The following is a 22,139-nucleotide window of genomic DNA, read 5'->3' as shown; positions in this document are numbered from 1 at the left end:
TGGGGACACTGAATTCCTGCACTGAAAAGCTGAAGGCTGAACAAGCCTCTGGAGCAGGAAAATTCAGGAGCAGCCTCCAAGGTGCTGAGGATGTCAGCAGCCCCCACTGAGGCCATCCCTGCCCAGAGACCGTGGGGGAATGGGCAGACAAGGAGAGCGTCCCTGGGGCTGGGGCAGCACAACTCAGAGGCACCAGGGGCTCCAGCTGGGAAATGGAGTGTGGAATGTGGCTGGGAAAGTCCTGCCTGGGCTGTGCCAAGCAGGACAGACAAGCCCTGACCCCTAAACGCCAAACAATTCTCTCAAGGAGACATTTAAAAGGAATTACAATTGCTTGTGTACTGTGAGTTGGACTCCCTAGATATATACGAACTGGAGATTCTCAGGAACTCAAAACAACAAAACAGCCTTTACTGGCAACTTTGGAAAATCAGAGAAACTTTGGCAAAATGTTTTTTATGACACTGTAGTGCTTTTTGTTTGTTAATTATAGATCTTTCTAATCTTGAAATTTCTTAATTAATGTACTGATGAGTATGTTGGGTTTTAGTGCTGGTTAATTATTTATGTATTTATCTTGTTGTGAGATAGGACTACAAGAAAGGTATAGTGGGCTTAAAATTTTAAATGGGTATAAATAAAAATTTATTAAAAGTAAAATTAAATAAAAGGTAGTAAGAATTAAAATAAATTTTTTAGAATACTTTTTTTTTCTTTTCATCTTCTTCATTTTACTAAAAATTTAAAGAAAGTAAACCAGAAATTTCTAGTCAGTTCACTATTTCTAGAATTGACTTTTTTAGTTTACTGTGGGGAGAAGTTTTTCTTGTTAAGGTTATGGAGATTTTTTTACAAAAATAGGTTGTTTTTTGTTCTTAGTTTTGTCATGGATAACAGTTGTCTGGGGATCTTTGTTATTGTGATGCTGTTTTTATTGCTACAAGCTTTTTTACAGCTTGTTGATGGGTCATGTCAACTTAAGGGGTATTGTTTTGAAGATGAGTTTTTTAAAGGTAAAATTTTTTATTATTTTCTTTTAAAATTATTTTTATATCTGACAATGGAGATCTTCTTTTGGGGACACTGGATTACTTTTTTCCCCCCTGTTTAAACTTTTTGTAAAATTACAGTTATTTTAACATTTATTTATTTAACATGCAGGTTTTTCTTTGAATAATTTGAAATATTTTGATTAATTTGAATTTTTTTTATAGTTTTATGTGTTATAAAGAAAAAGAGTTTTTCTTTATAGTTTATAAGACGATTTTAGTTTTAAGATTAAGGTATTTTTTCTTCTTTTTTGGGGGAGGGATTTAACTTTTTACTGAATTTTATGGTTTTATGTTTTTCTTTTTTTATATTTATTTTTATTTTTTTTTAGTTGAGGGAGGATTGAAGTATTGAAAGGATTTACACCTGACCCACCGATAACTTGTGGGGGAAGTTGTGGTTGAGTTGTATTAGGATTGCTTTTATGACTAGTTTGGGGCTTTTTATTGTGTTTAATATTAGTTGTAGGGTTATTTTGTATGGGTTGTCGGTTGTAGGAGTTTTTAGTTTTAATTGTGTTGGGGGAGGGGACTTGATGGTAAGATTTTAATTGCTGTGGCCAGCTTTGTTCTGGTTGGGGTTTTGTAGCCTCTTTTGTTTTCCTGTTTAAGAGTTGTTGGGGTTTGGTTTGGTTAGAATAGGGCCAATGGAGGGGGGCAGTCTGGGGAGGGGGGAAGGGGCTCAGCCCATGGCAGGGTTGCTTGGTTTGGTTTGGTTTGGTTTGGTTTGGTTTGGTTTGGTTTGGTTTGGTTTGGTTTGGTTGAGATGGGGGCCAGGGCGAGGGCCCACTTCTTCTTTGTTGACTGGAAAAGAAAGAGGAGGTTCCTGGGTTTTTTAATCTTTAACATATGTGTTTCACAGAGGCGTGTTCAGTATCTCAGTGGTTTAACAGATTGTCAGTTACACAAAAAGTTTTGTACTACTTTTAAAAATTCTTCTCATGTCAAACTGCAACAGACATTCAATCAACAAAAACCACTTGTGAAAGCAATACCTTGGCCCATTCAACTTCACAAACTCAAAGCCTGTTCAATTTAATGTTAATCAAAATTTGCAGGAGCACAGAAACAGAAGAAGATGACACAGAAAGAGAGCAAGGCAAAAAAGATACAGAGGAGCACACACGCGGCTACCAACTCCTGGATTCCAGCAGTGTTCAGATGGAAATTCCAAGAGGAGGGAGGGTCAAGATGTGTGCTTGCCTTGTGGTCAGCCTTCAATATCCCTTGGTTTTCATGGGCCCTTCCCCCAGGTGGGACTTGGGCTCATTTGGTCCCTCAGGAGCTGGGCTGGGGCTGCAGAGGTGGCTGTGGAGCATTGCCTGTGCTGTGCCAGGGACTGGCAGCCACTGCTGGGCTGGGACAGAGGCTCTGGGGGGATTGGGGTTCTAGGGCAGGGCAGTGCTGGGGTTCCAGGGCAGGACAAAGCTGGACCTGCTCCCTTCCTTCCCCCCACACATGAAATGTTTCGAGCCAACAATCTCCTCCAGTCTGTCACAATAGGGAATGTTGGAGGTGGAACCCAAATTCTGGCCATGGGCACCTGGATGAGAAGGACAGTTCTTTTGCACAGGAGGGAAAGCAGAGACTCCCAGTGTTTGGAGAGCCTCACTAGGCCAAGTCCAGCCAGACTTGTCAGTAATGGCAGATTTTGTCTGGGAGCAGTCTTAGGATTTAGGGAACTTTGGAGGTGGAACCGCAATCTCGGTCATGGGCACCTGGAGAGGCAGGACAGTTCTTTCCCATAGGAAGGAGGAATGGAGCCTTCCCCAATGTTTTGGGAACAGATGGGAGGTGAGTCATCTGAAACCATTGCCAGCCAGTCTTGTCCTGGCAATATTCCTATGGGAACAATCCCTGGATAGAAGGAATGTGGGCAGTGAAATCCCAATTCTGGCCATAGGTGCCTGGAGGAGAAGGAGAGTTCCATAGGAAAGCATGGGGCCCCAGACTTTCAGCAACAGATGAGAAAAAACCCTCAACATGCCAAGGTCAGCTGGACCAGTCAGGTGGCCCCCAGGAGGCCAAGCCAGCCAGACATGTTCTGTGTTCCCTTGGTTTTATGGGGCCCTGAAGTATCACAAGGGTGCCTTGGTTCCATGAGGCCTTGCAGTGTCACAATGGTCTCTGTGGTTCCTCAGGCCCGACAATATCACGTGACTCCTCTATTCCATGAACCCTGCAATGTCACAATGGACCTTTGGACCCTGGGGATTTGCAGTGTCACAGTGGACTCTTGTGGCTCCTCAGTGTCACAATGGACCATTGACGACAGGAGACCCCTCTGTGTCACTCTGGAGCTTTGTTTCCATGCAGCCCTGCAGTGTCACATTGGTCTCCTGTAGTTCCCCAGTGTCACAATGGACCACTGATGACATGAGGCCCTGCAACGTCACAATGGACCTTTGGTTCCTTGCAGCCCTGCAGTGTCACAAAGGCCTCTTGGTTTCAAAAGGCCCCACAGGATCACAATGTTCCTCCTGGTTCTGTGGGGACCTCTAGGGCCAATATGTTCTCACTGGTTCCATGAGGCCTCACAGTGTCACAATGGTCTCCTTAGTTCCATGAGGCTGTGAAGTATCATAATGGTCTCTCCATGATTCTATGAGGCCTTGCAATGTTACAATTGACCTTTGAATCCATGGGGTGTCACAGTGTCACAATGATCCCTTGGTTCCATGACACTCCAAAGTGTCACAATCGTCCCCTTGGTTCCATGAGGCCCCGCAATGTCACAGGGCTCTCTATGATTCCATGAGTCCCTACAGTGTCACAAAGGTCCCTTGGTGCTGCATGGCCCCACAGTGTCACAATGGTGCCTTGGTCTTACAAGGCCCCACAGTGCCATATTGGCCCCTGTGTCTCAAGGGGCCCCACAGTGTCACAATGGCCCCTTGGTTCCATGACACCTCAAATCGTCATAATGTTCTCCACAGTTCCATGAGGCCCCGCGGTGTCACAATGGACCCTTGGTTTGATGAGGCCTCACAGTGTCACAATGATCCCTGCATTCCTTGCAGCCACACAGTGTCAGTACAGTCCCCTTGGTTCCATGAGGCCCAGCAATATCACAGTGCTCTCCATGATTCCATGAGGCCCCATAGTGTCACAATGGTCTCTTGGTTCCATGGGCCCTGTGCTGCTGCATTCCCCCCTCCCTTTCTCAGGCTGCCCTGCCAGCTGAGAAATGCTCCTTGGGCCTTGGCCTTGGCCACCAGCCCTTGGGCTCAGCTCCTCTGCAGCTCATCACAAACACTGTCTGCTCCAGGCACTGCTGCTGCCTAACCAGCTCCTGGTTCCTTAAGCAGCAGCCCTGGGAACTGTTTCTGTTCCCTCAGTGGCACAACATCCCTGTTCTCACACTGCCAAAGAAAGCTGTTGATGCCAAGTGTGACCAGGATGAGCCATTGCTGGGACTGCAGCCCCTTTCTTGGGGCCCGGCAAACAGCGCTCCAAAAGGAGCCCTTGGAGCTCTCCTGGGCCAGCGACTCCCTCTGAGTGGGGCCTCTCCCAGCTGGGAATTCTCCTGTTTGCTGCACTCGGGGATCCTGAATAACGATGGAGCCTGGGCCAATCCGCCCACTCTTCCAGGCTCAACCCTTTGTCTCCTGGGGAGATGCCAAAGGATCCACTTTTGGCACTGGATTTAGTCAAATCCAGTGAGCATTTCCTGCCCTCAGGGGAATTGCTCACAGGTGTCTTGCACTGACTCCTTCTGTCTGTGTGCACACAGGAGTGCCTGTGCTGGGGAAATGTGGCAGAAATGTTGCTCTCTGAGGGATTTGGATAGCTGAGTCAGTCATGCCTGTAAGTAAGGTTAAGTCAAAAAGTGTAAGCTAAGGTAATTGCTGTGAAGAGTTGTTCTTTTGTTAAGTTGTTTAATATAAGTTATAAGCAGAGTTGAATACTTTTAAATGTTATTCCTCTGTTAAATGTCAAAGTCATAGGTTAGAAGTTAGGTTAAATACTGTTAAGTGCAGTTCTTTTGCACAATTGTGAAGTTTACGGTATCAGTCAAGGTTAAGTCCTGTTAAGTTTGAGCTCTCTTAAGTTTTTAGGAGGTATTCCTTTTATCCTTGCCCTCACTGCCCTTGTGTCACACACCACAGGGACAGTTCTCTGTTCATTTCTGGTTTGATTGCCAGGATTTGGTTTGGTTTTGTTGTTGCTTTGTTTCCTTGGTGTCCTAGAAGTCCAGTCAGGAGCAGAGTGACTCTTGCCAAGGAACTTTGTGCTGCTGTCCCTTAATATTAAACCTGTTTTTTGCTGATCCCTCACCAGGGACTTTTCAGGGCTCTGAAGCCCTTTTTTGTATCAGAGTGAAGGAGCTCTGGCCCAGGCTCTGGCCCTGGGGGACATGGGGATGCTGCCAGGAGGTCCCTGTACCCCTGTGCCACCCCCAGGGCCCTGGCCCCCATCCCCGTGTCAGGCTCTGGGGTCGATCTCGTGGAACATCCTCTGGAGGAGGCTGTGGGGCCGGGGGCGGGGGGACCCGGGGGGACAGGGGATCCTGCTGTGCACGAGCAGGGTTGGACTGCTCTGGGGGGAACTGTGAGGGGGGCCGGGACAGAGTGACCTCCCCAAGGACCTCACACAGGCCCTGTGATGTCACAGAGCATCCTGTGATGTCACACAGCCTCCTGTGATTTCACACAGCCTTCCTGTTATGTCACACCCTCTTGTTATGTCATGCAACCTGCTGTGATGTCACACAGCCCCTGTGATGTCACAGAGCCAACTCTGAGATGCCACCCTCTGATGTGATACAGCTGCTCAGTGATGTCACAGAAGTCTCTGTGATGTTACAGAGTCAACCTATGATTTCACAATCTGTACTGTGATGTCACCTCCTGCTCTATGACATTTCTCAGTCACCCAGTGATGTCACAACCCACTCTCTGATGCCCCAGTTCAACACTCGGTGATGGCAGAATTTGCTCTATGGCCTCATACCCTACTCTATGACATCACAGGCAGCTCTGTGCTGTCACAATCCCCTCAGTGATGTCACAAACCCTGTCTGTGAAGTGATACTGCCACTCTGTAATATCACAGCACACACTCTGACCTCACAGCCAGCTCTATGATGTCATACAGCCATGCCATGGTCTCACAGCCCGCTCTGTGGTGTCAAACAGTCCACTCTATGATGCTATAGCTGCTCAATGACCTCACACAACAAACTCTGTGATGTCATAGCCCAATCTGTGACCTCACACAGCCCACTTTGTGCTGTCACACAGCCCCTTGCTGACATCACAGCTGCTCTGTGCCTCTGTGACACAGCCACAGAGGTGCTGCTGTGTCGGGACCATCCCACAGCCCCTGCCAGTGCTGAGCCCCTGTGAGCTCTGTCTGTGCCCTGCTGGTGTCCCTGAGGGGCCCTGGCAGTGCCCCAGCCCTGCTGGGCTGTGCACAGGAGCTGCTCCTGGCCAGAGCTTTCCCTCTGCAACGCTGCCCTTGCCAGGAGCTGCCTCTGGGCCAGGAGCCTGGCCCAGCTCAGCAGCACAGACACAGCACAGGGACTTTAATGACCCTCTGGGGCTTTGGTGCTCTTTGCATCAGACTGAGTCCCACAGACTGTGCCAAAGAAATTCTCAGGGACTCAAAAGGTAGTGAAACTGAAGTTCCTCATACTTTAAATAGATACATCTGAGGGACAGGCCTGGGAAAATGTCCCCACATTCCAGGTACAGCAGAACACAAGTGGCAGGGATGACAGATGGGGACAAGCAAGGGAGAGGTGTCTCTGGTGCTGAGCAAACCTGCGCCTCTGTCCCAGCCCAGCAGTGGCTGCCAGTCCCTGGCACAGCACAGGCAATGCTCCACAGCCACCTCTGCAGCCCCAGCCGAGCTCCTGAGGGACCAAATGAGCCCAAGTCTCACCTGGGGGAAGGGCCCAGGAAAACCAAGGGGTATTTGAGGCTGACCACAAGGCAAGCACACATCTTGACCCTCCCTCCTCTTGGAATTTCCATCTGAACACTGCTGGAATCCAGGAGTTGGTAGCTATGTGTGTGCTGCTCTGTATTTTCTTGTATTACTTTCTCTCTTTCTGTGTTTTCTTTTCCTTCTTCGAATTTCCTCTTCTTGCCAATTTTGAGTAACTTAAAATTGATCAAGCTAAGAGTTTGTGAAGGTAAAGGGGCCAAGTTAAAGCTTTGAGAAGTGTTTTGTGTTGATTGAATGTCATATTAAACCTTTTCCCAATGTTTCTCTGTTATTCTAAATTTTCCAGTAAAAGCTGTTTTGTTGTTTTGAGCTCCTAAGAATCTTTTGTTGGTATTTCTCCAGTGAGTCCAACTCAAGAACGCAAAGAACTGTAATTAATTTTAAATTTCTCCTTGAGAGAATTGTTTGGGGCATGGGAGTCAGGGCTTGTGTGTCCTGCTTGGCACAGCCCAGGCAGGACTTTCCCAGCCACATTCCACACTCCATTGCCCAGCTGGAGCTGCTGGTGCCTCTGAGTTGTGCTGCCCCACCCCAGGGATGCTCTCCTTGTCTGCCCATTCCCCCACGGTCTCTGGGCAGGGATGAGGGAATGGGCAGACAAGGAGAGTGGGGGCTGCTGACATCCTCAGCAACTTGGAGGCTGCTGCTGAATTTTCCTGCTGCAGAGCCTTGTTCAGCCTTCAGCTCCTCAGTGCAGGAATTCAGTGTCCCTGGGCTCATTAACATTCAGAACACCTTAACAAGCCAAGCCTGAGGGGAAAATTCGATTTAAGTGTTCAAATCTTTTGCGGGTAATTTGACAGATTTCAGTAGTGTGTTCACAGTAAATGCATTATATTTAAAAATACAGTGAGAAAATATTTTTTACATCCTGTATAGGATTTTTTCCTGTTCATAAATCGATCTTTGCAGTCTCCAATTCACACTGAATCCAAGTACCTCCTCATACAATTGGAATAGATATGGAAATCAAGACCCTCCATGGCTGACAATCAATCAGACTCTGTCCCTACCCCCACTCCACCATTTCCCCCATCCAAGCCCTGGCACTCAGAGCAGCCTTGTGCAAATCTGAGCTCCCTCCAGCCCAGGCTGCACCTGCAGCTTTCAGCTCCTTGGCTCCAACTCCCACCTGCTTTCCTTGGAGAAGGAGCTGCCCAAGAAACAGAGGGATGTTTGTTTAATGTCAGCCAACAAAGCCAAGGGAAGGCACAGCTCCATCAAAGGCAAAAGTCATTTCTCTGCTGGATATTAAATCCACTTTCCACATCAGGCAGCCTCAGAGCAATGGAAAACACATTTTGTGCCTTGCACAGATCCCAATGTTCCCCCAAACCCTCCCTGCCCCAATTCTGCCCAGATTTATTCTTTGCACACATGAGTCACAGGCTGAAGTCAGTAGCTCCCTCCATGCCCAGAGGGAGGAAAAGAGAGAAATGGGATGAAGAGCTCTCCTGCACAGAGCCAAGGTCCAAGTGCAGCCCCTGCAGTGGGAACCACAACTCATCAGGTTTGTGTCCTTTGGGCTCAGGGCCTGGTGACACTCAGAGGCACAGAAAGGTTTCTTGCCAAAAAACACAAGTTGAACATTTGAACAGCTTAATAACCATCACAGCTCTTCCCTTAGCTCTCTGTGATGTGTCAGCAGCATCTGAAATGTGCCCCGTCCCCCAGGGATTTCTGTACATGAACAGTTTTAGAAAAAGTCATAAGGTAGTTCTGTGATAGATAAAAACACAATTAAAAGGATATTTATTATATATTTATTTGAACTTCAGAAATATTGGGCAATTTCTTCCAGCTCAAAGCATGAAGCCAGTCAGTTGAGAGGCACTTGAATGACCAGAGAGCATCTAGAGGAGGAAATCAGAGAGCAGTAGAAGTACATAGATCCACCTGCCGTAAAGGAAGAGATGTGCTTAGACATGGCCATTTCAACAGAAGAGCTGAAAACACCTGAAGGAAAATGGAGAGGAAGTAATAAACAGAACATTGGTCACACCAGTAGAAGACAAGATCAGTATTTTTCCTCCTGCCATCTGTACACCTCCAGGAAATTCCTGTTCCTGATGGGAAAACTGTTCCATTTCTTAACAGTACTCAAATGACCCAGATAATAAAGATTTGCTTGTATATTATGAAACTAACAGGTAATAAAAGCTGTGCCTCTATTCAGGCTGACATCAGTTATGTGCCCATGAACAGCCAGTGCCACTTGTGCCCTGAGGTGCCCAGCTGGGATTGGATCACTCAGAGAGCACTTGAGGGAGAGCAGAGCACCTTGTAAGCTGCAGGTCCCTGACAGCCCCGCAGGGTTACTCTCCCATCAACATCTGCTCTGTTCCAGTCTGAAACAGGGCCCAGCATGGTGACGGGATCATCAGAGAGCTGAGGTGTGTGCTGGAATTCAATGCCCTCCCCATCCCACAGCAGCCCTGCATTTCCCTCCTGCAGCCTTGGTCTCCAGCACAGCCGTGGAGGCTCTTTGGGCTCTGGAGTGTTGCTGCAGCCCCCAAGGGCAGCTGAGCTCTGCCTCTGGCACAGTCAGGCCTGGCCAGCACAGGCCATGCTCAGCAATTGCTTGTGTGTGCCTGGCCTTGCTGTCAGCCCCGGCAGTGGCTGCATGGCCCCTTTGTGGCCCTGTGCTGGCCCAGCCATGGTGGCCCAGCCCCTGTGCAGGCCCAGCCCAGGCCAGGAACATTGCGGCTGGGAACGGCCTCTGTGCCGTGGTGCCCACAGCAGCCTTGGGGCTCTGTGTCCCATGGCCTCTCTGCTGGGCAGCCTCTGCCAGCTCCTGCAGAGCCCCTGGCACCTGTGGGGCTGCACAGACAGCCCTGCCCCAGGCTCTGCCGGCCTCTAGGACAGCAGAGAGGCAGCCAGGGCTGGCCATGGCCGGGAACAGGCCCTGAGCCCTGCAGGAGGATGGAGCTGGAGCCAAACTCAGCCCAGGCCAAAGCTGGGCTCAGCAGCCAGGGCTGCCAATGCATGGGCACAGAGGCTGGTGCTGACAATTGTCCTGGGCCCCCTCCCTGCTCTGTCCATGCCTCCAAGGACACAGAGCAGCCTCCTCTCTGGGCCACTTGACTGTTTGCAATGCCTTGCACAGGTGCTGGCCCTGCCCCACAAGGCCTGGCCTGAGTCCTGCCCCTGCACGCTCAGCCAGGCTGAGATGGACACTGATGGTTTCTGGGCCAGGCTCTCTGAGCCCAGCCCAGCTCCCTGCAAGCTCTGCCAGCTGCCCTGAGCTCTGGGCAGCCCCAAGGGCCTCTCCCCAGCCCAGCCCAGCCGGCTCTGGCCCCACAGCTCTGCTCAGGCCAGGCTGCTCTGGGCACTGCCCCACGGCCTCAGCCCCTGGCAAGGGCACAGCAGCAGCTGCAGCTGCCACAGGACTCAGCCCCAGCCATGGGGGAAGGATCTTGGCCAAAGCCAAAGGAGGCTCCCTGGCTGCCCTGCTCCCCTCGGGCTGAGGTGCTGAGAGCTCTGCAGCCCATGCTGTCATCCCATCTGCCCAGGGCAGCACAAGAGCCCTGGCCCTGGGGCCCTCAAGAGCTGCTCCTGCTCCAGGCCCAGGGCCCATGCCAAAGCTGGGGCAGCCACAAAGCTGTGCCCATTTCTGTTCATTGCTGCTTTGATGGGGATGGATCCTCAGCCACTTGGAGGTTGCTGATGAATTTTACTCCTCCAGAGGCCTCTTCTTTCTTGAGCTACTCAGTTGAGGAATTCAGTGAAAAAGGCTATTAAACATTTGTTTAAAACATTTAAACAAGAAAACCCCGTGGGAAAATTTGAAGTTTTCAATTATTCTGTGGTTAATTAGTCAGATTTCAGATGTGTATTCAAAGTGAATATGTTATGTTGAAAACTAAGCAGAGAGAACTGGTTTTGTCCAGTTTTCTTTTCTTGTTTATAGATTGGTATCAGCAATGTCCAGTTGATATTGACCCCTAACCCCTTCAAATGCAGTCTGAATAGATATGAAAATCATCACCCTTCATGGCTGACAATCAATCACACTTTGTTCCTACCCCCACCCCGCCATTTCCCTCACCCAACCCCTGGCAGTCAGAGCTGCTGAGGAATGGAGTCACATCCAGGGGTGTCCCCAGGGCTCAGAATTGGAGCCAGGTCAGTGAAATCTCTTTATTGCTGATCTGGATGAGGCCATCAAGGGCACCCTCAGTCAGTTCCCAGGTGAGCCCAAGCTGGGTGGGAGTGTGGCTGTGCTGGAGGGCAGGAAGCTCTGCAGAGGGATATGGACAGGCTGGAGCCATCCATGGGCCCAGGACAATGGGATGAGGTTCACCAAGGCCAGCGGACAAGCCTGCCCTGGGCTCACAACCAGGCTCCAAATCCCTGGCTGTGTCCTGCCCCGATCCCCACAGCCTGTCCTGTTTCCTTCATCCCTGCATTGCCAGGGACTTTCTGGGACAAGGGAGCTCTGCTCTGAATATGGAGGGAGGTGCAAATGCCACCATTGGAGTGGGAACCACAACTCATCAAGTTTGTGTCCTTTGGGGGTCAGGAACTGGTGAGACCCAGAGGCACAGAAAGTTTCTCTTCATGGCCAACAGACCACAGTTGAACAGGAAACAATTTAATAACAATCACGCTCTTCCCTGAGCGATGTACAATGTCCCAGCAGTGTCTGGTGTTCAATATCCACAAGTGATTTCCATACTAAAATTAATTTCAGACAAACGGCGTTTTGTGATAGGTATAAAAACAATTAAGTTCTTGTATCAGGATGCTCCTTCTGGAGTGTGGGGAAAATGGCTCCAACAATTCCTGATTTGCAAAGCTGTCAGTGGTGGATGGAGAAGGGAGTCAGGCTGCTTTTGGTGTTGAGGAAATGCTGAAACCAGCCTGACTTATTTCATCTCCTCATGCCCTGGCTGATCTCCCCTCTCTCCCCTCCCACCCATTGGCTTTTGTCTCCCACCAGCCCCCTGTGAAGAGCCTGGCTCTGTGTTCTCCATCCCCTCCTCGCTGACACAGCCAGGCTGGGGTGAGGAGCCCGTCAGCCTTCCCTGCTCCAGGCTGGACCAGCCCAGCTCCCTCAGCCTCTGCTCACAGCCCAAGGGCTCCAGCCCCACCTTGGAGGCCCTTCCCAGACCCTGCTCCAGCTGCCAGACATCTTTCCTACCCTGGGGAACCCAACCCAGGCCACAGTGACCTGGATAATCCACGTCCTTGATGTCCTGGTCACACAGCCCTGGTCCCTTGTCCCCATGTCAGGCTCTGGGGTGGGTCCTGTGGAACATCCTTTGGTGGAGGCTGTGGCTCCAGGGGGGCTGGGGGGATCCTGGGGGACAGGGACCCTGCTGGGCATGAACAGCATTGGAGTTGTTGGGAGAAACTGTGAGGGGGAGCTGGGGCAGAGTGACCAACCCCGTGACCTGACACAGCCCCTCTGGGATGTCACACAGCCCCTCTGGGATGTCACAGCCTGCTCTGTGATGTCACAGACCCCCTCTGATGTCACAGAGCTGCTCTCTGATGTCATACCAGAGTCTGTGATGCCATTGTATGCACTGTGATGTCAGACCTCTGCCCTGTGATGTCGCAACCTTCTCTGTGATGTCACAGACCATTCTCTAATGTCACACAGCCCCTCTGGGATGTCACAGTCTGCTCTGTTATGTCACAGCCCACTCTGTGACCTCATGTTACCAGATGATCAATTGTCTCCACCAGGTGAGCTCACACCTGGAGCTTGTTCTCCACAACCCCAGGCCTGTGGAAACCACACAGTGCCCATTGTGTGAGAAGGGGAACTGAAAGTTCACCAGCCTCAGTGTCCTGCCAGCTCAGCCAGGCCCACTCGAACATTGGGGTCCACGACCACCAGGGACCACCAGAGAGATCCCCAGGAGAACAGGGGAGGGGAAATACATTAATGATTTGGGGAAAATGATTATCAGATGTATATTTAGTCTGGGACAATTAATGAATATGTATACAAAATACAGAATATAAGCAGAAACTTTCCGTTACTCAGCCTGCAGGGCTTTGGGTGGAGCTGTCCCCCATGCATGCCCCTGAATAAATAATGCTGCTTTTTAATGCTGCATTGGTGTTAAGGAGTTTTCAATTTTACTGAATTTTTGGTAGCACTCCCACTGCCAAGGAAAGCTCTGTCTGCTGCTGTTCACAAACAGAGAAGGGCTGGTGGCAGATGTGGGGCTCGGAGGCTGCCTGGGGCACAGTGACCATGAAATAATCAACTTTTCAATGTTCTGTGAAAGAAGGAGGGACAGCAACAAAACTTCTACACTGGAATTAGGAAGGGCAGACTTTGGCCTATTTGGGATGCAGATTTGGGGTGTAATGAATCAGGCACTGATTTTTTTTAAGGAAAACATCCCTTAAAAACAAAGGGGTCCAGGAAGGATGGACACATTTCAAGAAAGTAATCCTAAGGTGGAAGGAGCAGGCTTTCCCAGTGTGGCAAAAGATGAGCTAGTGAGGAAAATGACTGGCCTGGCTGGGCGTGGAGATTTTGTGGGAACTCAAGGGTAACAAGAGGTGCATCAACTTTGGACAGAAGGTCAAGCAGCTTAGGAAATGTTTAAGGATGTTGTAAAGTCGTGCAGAAAAAAAACTTAAGAGGTGAAAGCTCAATTAGAGTTTAACTTGACCACTTCTGTGAAAAAAGAAATAGACAATGTTTCCACAATTAAATTAATAGCAAAACATGGGATAAGGAGAACTTCTACTCTTTATTGGATGCAGTGAGGAATATAGTAACTAAAGATAAGGAGAAGGCAGAGCTACTTAACATCTTGTTTCTCTCAATTTTCAATATTAGGACAGGCTGTCCTAAGAACAAGTGTTCTCCTGAGCTGGTAGATGGGCAGAGGCAGCAGAACAGCCCTTGTAATCCAGGAGGAAGCAGTTGGTGACCTGCTGAGCCTCTCAGATTCTCACAGGTGTCTCTGGGAGCAGATGGGATCCATCCTAGGGGGATGAGGGAGCTGTGGATGAGCTCCCCAAGCTGCTCTCCATGATTTACCATCAGTCCTGGCTCATCAGGGAGGTCCCAGAGGACTGGAGGTGCCAATGTGAGCCCATCCCCAAGAAGGGCTGGAAGGAGCAGCTGGGGAACTCCAGGCCTGGGTGCCCGGCAAGGTTATGGAACAGATCACCCTGAGTGACATCACAGGGCACGAACAGGATGGCCGAGGGGTCAGAGCCAGCCAGCGTGGATTTCAATGTCTGCACTGATGATCTGCATGAGGGGACTGAGTCCAGCATCAGCAAATTTGCAGTGACACCAAACTGGGTGTGAGTGTGGATGTGCTGGAGGGTAGGAGAGCTCTGCAGAGGGACCTGGACAGGCTGGATCCAGGGCCCAAATCCAACAAGGTGAGGTTGAACAAGTCCAAGTGCTGGGACCTGCATGTTGGCCACAACAACCCCTGCAGCTCTACAGGCTGAGACAGAGTGGCTGGACAGCAGCCAGGCAGAAAGGGACCTGCAGGGACTGATGGACAGCAGGCTGGGCATGAGCCAGCAGTGTGCCCATGTGGCCAAGCAGGCCAATGGCTCCTGGCCTGGCTCAGAAATGGTGTGGCCAGCAGGAGCAGGGCAGGGATTCTTCCCCTGTGCTCAGCACTGCTTGGGCAGCACCTCAAGTGCTGTTTGCAGTTCTGGGCCCCAAATTTAGGAAGGACATGGAGGGGCTGGAGCATGTCCAGAGAAGGGCAACAAGGCTGGGGAGGGGTCTGGAGCACAAGAGCTGTGAGGAGTGGCTGAAGGAGCTGAGGTTGTTTATCCTGGAGGAGGCTCAGGGGAGACAAGGCGGTGTCAGGGCACAGGGTGGACTTGATGATCTCCATGGCCTGTTCCAACCTTGCTGATTCTGGGATTCTCTGAAACCACCCTTGGAGCAGTTGCAGAAGGAGCCCTGGGCCTCCTCTTCAGAAGCTCCAGCAGCCCAGGTCCCTCAGCTTCTCCTGCCAGCCCCAAAGCCCATCCTGTCAGTCCTGCAGAGCGTCTGCAGCTCCTCCTCACTGCCCAGAACAGGGAGCCCCAGAGCCAGACACAGCAGCTCAGATGTGCCCCCCTGGCCTGAGCTGCCTCTGGCAAGGGAGCAGCACCAGGCACTGCAGGAGCCTGCAGACAATTCCTGCAGAACTTGTAGGATGATCCTACTGCCCAAGGGACGTTCCCATATATAGTATAGGTGGCTTTTGAGTCCTAGTAAAATATCTGTGTTGTACTTGAATATCCATATATAGGCCTTGCCCAGGTAAGTCCCAGTTGTTCTTGATGGGTTGCAGCTGTGATGTCCTTCATTGGGCTGCAGCTGTGGCTAGTGAAGTTAACTGGGATAAAAGGGGGTGGGTTGGCCAGTTAGGGAGAGCCTTGTGGGTGCCCTGACTAAGAAGGACAAACATGCAGAAGGGGGAGTCTGTGCTGTGTAGGTCTTTAGCTATAAGAAAACACCGAGGAGAGGAGGTATGGGACTTGAGAAATATGGGACTTTAGAAATAGTATGAGACTCTAGAAATATAATAACAACACCCACGGGGCCAAGTCAGGAACTGCAATGGGGAGTGGGGCCAGAGAGGAAAGGGCAAATAGGGATGGGCTGTTTGCAGGGCAGGGAACAGGGGTGGGCAATGGGAAGACGTTTGTATCAGGAAGAGGAAAGAAAGCAAAGGTGAAGCCAAGGAAATGCTGAGGGCAGTTTGGGGGTGGCTGCCAGGCAGCCCTGGCTCTGAGCAACAGCATCTGCAGTGTGACAGGAAACTCCCAGCTGATGGGAACAAACTTTCTGGCTGACTGCAGAGGCCAGGACAAAGCTGAGTGGTTTCCCTGCCATCCCCCAGCCCTTGCTGGCCCCAGGGGCTGATGGCATTTGTGCTCCCTCAGGTTCATGTCCCCACAGCAGCAGTATGGGGGTGCTCCTGCCTGCTGTGTGCAATGCAAACAGGGGCTGCTGAGCCAGTGCTGCCGTGTCTGTGCCTGCAAGGCTGGGTCACCTGTGTGAGCTGGGGGAGAGGCCAGGGCTGCAGAGGGAGGATGATGTTTGCAGCTCCATGGGGATGCTCTGGGACACTGGCCTGGGCTGTCCAGAGCACTGGAGATGGATCAGCCCCTGCTCTGCTGCTCCTTCCCATCTGCCCCAGGGCCCTTGCAGAGCACCAGCTGTTGCTGCCCTCAGCTGCCATGGCAACCCTGGGACAAAGCGGTGCCAGGGGTGTTCCAGGTACAATTGCAGTGACACTCGGTGGTGCCACCAGGTGCCATGGCAACAGCCATGGGGGACCCATTCCTTGGTTTGGTGCTATGGCAACCAATTCCCGGCCCCATTGTGATGGTTGGTCGCCATGGAAAGCTGCCCTGGGCCCTTACTCAGGGCTGGTGTCAATGCCCAGAGCCAGAGGGGATCCCTTGCTGGGGGCTGTGCCATGGCCACCTGCCCTGTGCCGCACTGGCCGCTCAGGCACCAGGAACCAGCAGCCAGCGGCACTGCCAGGGCCAAAGCCAGGTCAGCCAGACAGAAAGCGGCAGGGCTGGGCACTGTTTCCATGGCAACTGGCACTGGGGGGGACACCTGGGTCACCTGGCCTGGCAGTTGCCATGGAAACCCCTGGCAGGGACTGAGGGCACAGCCCCTGGCACTGAGACACTGCTGGGCCGGGTGCTGGGCACAGGGCTGAGCACGCAGAGATGGTTTTGTTCTTGCTGAGCTGCAGCACAGCCAAGGCCTGTCCTGCCCCTCGTCAGCCACGCTGGGGAGGGGCTGGGGCTGCGGGGGAGCTGGGCAGGGGACACAGCCAGGACAGGGGACCCCAACTGACCCCGGGCATACCCCAGACCAGAGCACATCATGCTCAGGGTGTGAAGGGGGGAACAAGGAGGAAAGGGGGAATTTTGGAGGGAGTGCTTTTGCCTTCCCAGGGAACACTTAGGCAAAAGAGGGTGCTGGGTCACCAGTGGGCAGGGTCACTACCAAAGACACAGACACCAACTTGTAGAATTGTGTCATTTATATCATGCACAGCTGCAAAGATTTACAAAAGGATAAGCTCAGCAAAGCATATAATCATTAGCAAAGAATTACAAAAGAAGTTCAGCAATCCATCATAAGCCATCATTACATTTTGATGACCAATCCCTTGGTGAAACACTAGAGGTGTTTGTGGCAGACAAAGATTCTGGCTGACTATCAAGGTACACCTTTACAGACATCAGTAGTACTTTAGTGACACCGTTCTTCATTCTTTTTTCTCAATCTCATTCCAATTAGGAACAAGAATTCTGTTGTCCATGGAGCTGGCACCTTTTTAATTCCAGAATAATGCCCCCAGGCCCTTTGCTGTTCAGCTTTACCATGCTGTCTGTGGCTAACAAGGCTTGGGGGGCCCTTTCCCCTCTGGCTGGAAGGGGCCGGGTCCCAGGCCCTGAGGGGCACCCAGGCTCCTGGATGGAATTCCTGTGCAAGTCCCTCAGTGTCACAGCAGCCTTCACATGGAGCCCTGTGAATCAGAGCATTTTCCAAAGGGGCCCTTGGGGCAAACAGGGAGATCTGGTCTGGCAGGATGTGTAAAACAATCTCCTGTCAGATCTGCTTGTTCTCACACAGAATCCTTGGCTGCAGGGACACATTCCCATTGTTCCTGCCCAGGTTTCAGGACTCAGAGTTGTCTTTCCTAGGAGCTGCTCCTTCAGCTGCCTTGGGAGGGCCATTTGGCCTCTGGACCCACACTCTGACTCCATTATTAGGGCTGCTGGATCCAAACCCTTTATCTCCACAAACGGTGGTGATTGGAGCTGGGTCTGCTTTGTTTTCATTTTCAAAATTCCAATATCAATAATTGTGCTACCCTGTCATGGGGTTGAATAATCCAATCTTGTTCATTATTGTTTAACAGAATTACTGTAATTTCTCCTGGATATTCTGCATCAATTCCACCTGCCATGACAGGAACACTTTGCAAGGCCAAGCTCCAAGTGAGCAGTTACCAAAGCAAAGTGTCCTGGAGGAATCTGAATTCCTGTTTCAGAATTGACAGCTCTCATTTGTTTTGAATTTATCCTAATGAATTCCAATGCATGAAGGGCCAGCCCTGCAGCCTCTGGGCTGGCCCTGCCAGGGACCATCACAGCCAGAACAATTTCTCAGGCAGTCCAAGTCTCACTGCCCATGGTTGGATTTGCAAATTGGGGGCAGCCGTGCACAGCCAGGGGGTTTCCATTTCCCCAGTGGGCCATTGTTAAGGGCATGGAGCACATCTGGGAGATGGGTTCTCCATGGGCAAAGGTTCCCATCTCCTCATTTTTCCAACTGTTCTTTTAAACAACCCCTTCACCCTTTCAACCAATCCTGCAGCTTGTGCATAGTCTGGTACATGAAAAACCCTGCAGGCAAAATCACTGTATTTTTCACAGGAACAGACAAAGCACTCTGCATCACAGTATAAGCAAACCCTGTAAAAATAGCCAATTTCATCCCTTCCTCCCTTTTTCATTGTATACGATCTCACAAAATTGACCACTGACACTAGGGTCCTGGCCAATCCTGTTCTGTAGGGTATTTAGTGTTACATCCCTGAGCAGCCAAAGATACCAAATTATTATTGTCAGCACTATTTCATATTATTCCCATTTTTTATGTATGTATTGATATAGACATATCAAAATATAGATACATATTAAAATATATAAATACATATGTAAATATATATATAAATGTCTTAACCTATAAATAGGTATATAATGATACAATATATCAATATTTCACTTGCACAAATGCATCTGAGCTCAAGATTAAAACCTCTTCTGTTGCTCCATGTGCGAGCATTCCAACAATAATTGCTCCTTCTGAGGGTGCTGTTTCCTATGTACTCTCAACAAATTTATCTTTGTCTGCCCAAACCCACAAGGTCTTTTCCTTTTCCATGTGCAATTTTTGGATGCATTTGAAGACATCCAGGGGCGCAGCTTCTTTTACCCGACTGCCCCACTGCTCCCACACGGGGCTCTGACCTCAGCCCACTCCAGAGCCAGGGAACTCCAGGGAAGGGCTCCCCAGCTGGGAATTTCTGATGGGACTGATTCCTCACATTTACATTGAACAAGTGACATTTTGTTGGCATCTGGCCAGACTGTGCCAGTTTTGTTTTACCAGTGTGCAAAATCAGCACCAGAGACACACAGTCCAACTGAAGAAATCAGTGTCATTTCCTGCAGTTCAGAGCTGAAAAGAATCACAAAAGGAGCAGCTCAGCAATGCACCCAACCATCCCCACCAAAGATTGCAGCAGTGATTAAGAAAGATCCAGCAGCATTTACCCTCAGCCTTTACCATCCCCCAGATCCACACAGCAGCTGGGGAAGCTGTCACAGCCAAGGGCTGCAGAGCCACTCCTGGGCACTGGGAATTCCTGCAGGTGCCTCCAGCCACAGGTGAGGCTCCAACCCCGCTGGGAGAGGGCCCAGCTCTGACAGTGCTGAATGAACAAACTGACAGCACTGCTAGTGTGGCAACATCTGCTTTCATCCTCGTCTTGGGTCCCTCCCAAAGCCTGGCCAGGGCTCAAGGAGGAACTGAGGGAGGTGACTTTCACCATACAGCCCCAAACAAGGCCAGATGTCAGATTTCATGGCCTTGTCTGGCTTCTAAATACACAAAGGTCAATCCATGTTTCACTAAGGAGTGGCTACATCTACCACAGTGCTAATCACCATGCATATTTCATTAGGGAGCAGATACAAAGATAACCTTTGCTTGGAAGGTTCATCCAGAGGCCACCTTTGGCTCAGGGCCTGCTGTCCAGGCCTCACTCAGGGCTGCTGTCCAGGCCTTGGCACTTCAGGGATGTGCTTTAGTGCTGGGCTTGGCACTGCTGGGTGCCCGGCTGCACTGGGTGAGCTCAGAGGGCTTTTCCAACAGCAAGCATTCTGTGATTCCATGATTCTATCCACTGCATTCAGCTGGGGCTATTTTAGCAGCATTACTTTGCTCCAAATATCTCCTCTTGCCCAGCTCCTGTGGCCTGAGGCTTCAGCTCCTTCAGTTCCTGGTGCTGAGCTGCTCATGCTGAACGAGACGGCTCGGAGAGAAGAACACAGTCCATGCAATTCCTTCTGGGACACGGAGAGGGGAGGCTATGCAAACAGGAGCATTGTTTGCTGTGGCCTCCTCTCTGCCCTTCACGCCTTTCAGCGCTTTGAACCAGCCAAGAGCTTTCTCCAAGAGTGCAATGGAGCAGCTGTTCCTGCTCCCGGGCCTGGCTCTCTCCAGTCTCTGCCCTTGCCTGGTTCTGTCCCTCTTGCTGTGCCCTCTGTTCCCCCAGGGCTCGCTGGCTGCTGTCCAGGACTGTGGCACTGGCACAGATCCAGTGCTCCAGAGCCTCCTTTCTGTGCCCTTGCAGCTGCCTGGGCACAGCAGCCTTTTCCATCTGGAAGCTCCCCATGGACAGGGAGTGCCCAGCTCCGTTCCTTCCACAGCCTCCAGGAGCCCAGGGCTGCCATCTCCCCCCACACTGGGGGCTCCCAGGTGCCTCAGGCTGCTGTGACACCGCTGCACACGGGAGGGAAGAGGGGCAGGGGCTGTGCTCCAAGTCAGCTCCATGTGCTGCTGCTGCTGCTGCTGCTGCTGCTGTGGGGTCATTTGTGCAGCCCTGGCCCAGAGTCAGGGATCAGATCCTGCCAGTCTCTTCCAGCCCTGGCTGCTCAGAGTTTGGGCCTTGGAGCCTCAGGTGGCCAAAGGCAGCTGCTGCTGGTCCCTCTGTGTGCCCGTGTTCAGCAGTGCTGCTCCATCAGTCTGTGCCCAGCAATGGGGAAAAGCCTCAGCCCTGCCGGGCCAAGGGCTGCCGGGCTCTGCCTGAGCAGCTCAGCCAGCAGGAAGGGAGCTGCTCCACACGGGAACCAGGAGCAAAAGACATTCCTTTTGTAGGACATGTTTTCTATTGAAAGGAAAAAAAAAAGGAAAAAGGGAAAAAAATTGATAAATTGTAAAAGATAAGAATAAAATCCAAGTGTTAGTGAAAAAACATAACATACAGTTAATGAAAAAAAAACATAAATGCCAAGTTACATTCTTTGCATTAACAGGTATATGATCTTTTTAAAATGAGAACTCAGTTATTTCCATTGTAAATGTGCTGATGGCATGGATCCATCTTTGTGACCTCAAAAGCCTCTTAAAAGATTTTGGGCTTTGTTTCCAACACTGGTATTTGAAATTGTGCTCGAAGCAAGAGGAAATTGCTTTGTGCCCTTCCAGCTCCAAGCAGGACGGGGAATGGAAACTCTGTCAAACCCCAAATCCTTTAGAAGATGACCTTCCTTCTCACCCTGCGAATGAGCTGCACATTCCTTTTGAAACTGTCAGGGATTTCTTAGAGACATAAAGTCCCACTTACAGCTTTTTCCTCTGGTTTGGAAGTGCAGAAGGGCAGTTCTCCATCCATCAGCTCCAGACTGCACTGCCTCAGGAGCACGGCCCACTCGCCAGCTTTGGCCCACTCGTGGCACTGCTAGAGGAGGAAGAAAGTGCAATTGCACAATTCCAGCCAATAAAGAAGAAAGAATGGGACAGACAAAACACCCTGTACAGATCCAGGCATTCAGCTGGGACTGTGGAGAGTTTGGGTCCTTGCCAGTTGGATGTGTGACCCCAGCTGCAATCTCTGGGCCTGCAGCAGAGTCTCACTCACCTGCCAAAGCAGAAAGCTCAGGTGCTGTGCTCGCAATGGGCTCATCTGATGCAGAGCTGTCAGAGCAATGTGAGGGCAGAGCCAGCCCAGCTGGGCTCAGGGCTGAGCCCAGCAGAGCCCTGGCAGAGCCCAGAGCAGCCTCAGCACCCGCAGAGCCTGGCTGCAAGGAGAGAAAGCAGAAACCGCCCGTCAGCTGAGGGCTCCTGTGCCCTTGTGCCAAGGCCTGCGGTGCCCAGGCCATGCTGGCTGTGCCCAGAGCTGCCCATCCCTGCCTTTGGCAGCAGAGCAGGAGGGCAGCACATGTGCCCAGCCTGCAGCCAGCCACGGCACATCCAGCCCTCAGCAGCTGCCCAGAGCAGGATGCTCCTGTGCTCGCTGCCAGCTCCCAAAAGCTCTGATCCCACTCTGCCAAGCACACAGGGACCCACCTCACGCCAGCCACGGCTGCAAGAAAAGCTGCTCCCAA

General features: G+C 51.0%; 1 long non-coding RNA gene across 1 annotated transcript; it reads right to left on the bottom strand.

Annotated features, from left to right (window-relative positions):
- Window positions 1-20,341: 20,341 nt before the first annotated feature.
- Window positions 20,342-21,829, bottom strand: LOC134413962 (uncharacterized). The gene is made up of 3 exons (XR_010026622.1): window positions 21,674-21,829; window positions 21,380-21,493; window positions 20,342-20,920 (listed from the first exon to the last, which is right to left on the bottom strand). It is a non-coding gene; the product is annotated as an uncharacterized LOC134413962 (long non-coding RNA).
- Window positions 21,830-22,139: the final 310 nt, after the last annotated feature.

The sequence above is a fragment of the Melospiza melodia genome, unplaced genomic scaffold (genome assembly GCF_035770615.1).
Source record: "Melospiza melodia melodia isolate bMelMel2 unplaced genomic scaffold, bMelMel2.pri scaffold_62, whole genome shotgun sequence".
In the NCBI taxonomy this organism is placed as follows: domain Eukaryota; kingdom Metazoa; phylum Chordata; class Aves; order Passeriformes; family Passerellidae; genus Melospiza; species Melospiza melodia.
Note: the sequence above shows the minus strand (reverse complement) of the source record. Positions and strands in the feature narration are given on the sequence as shown.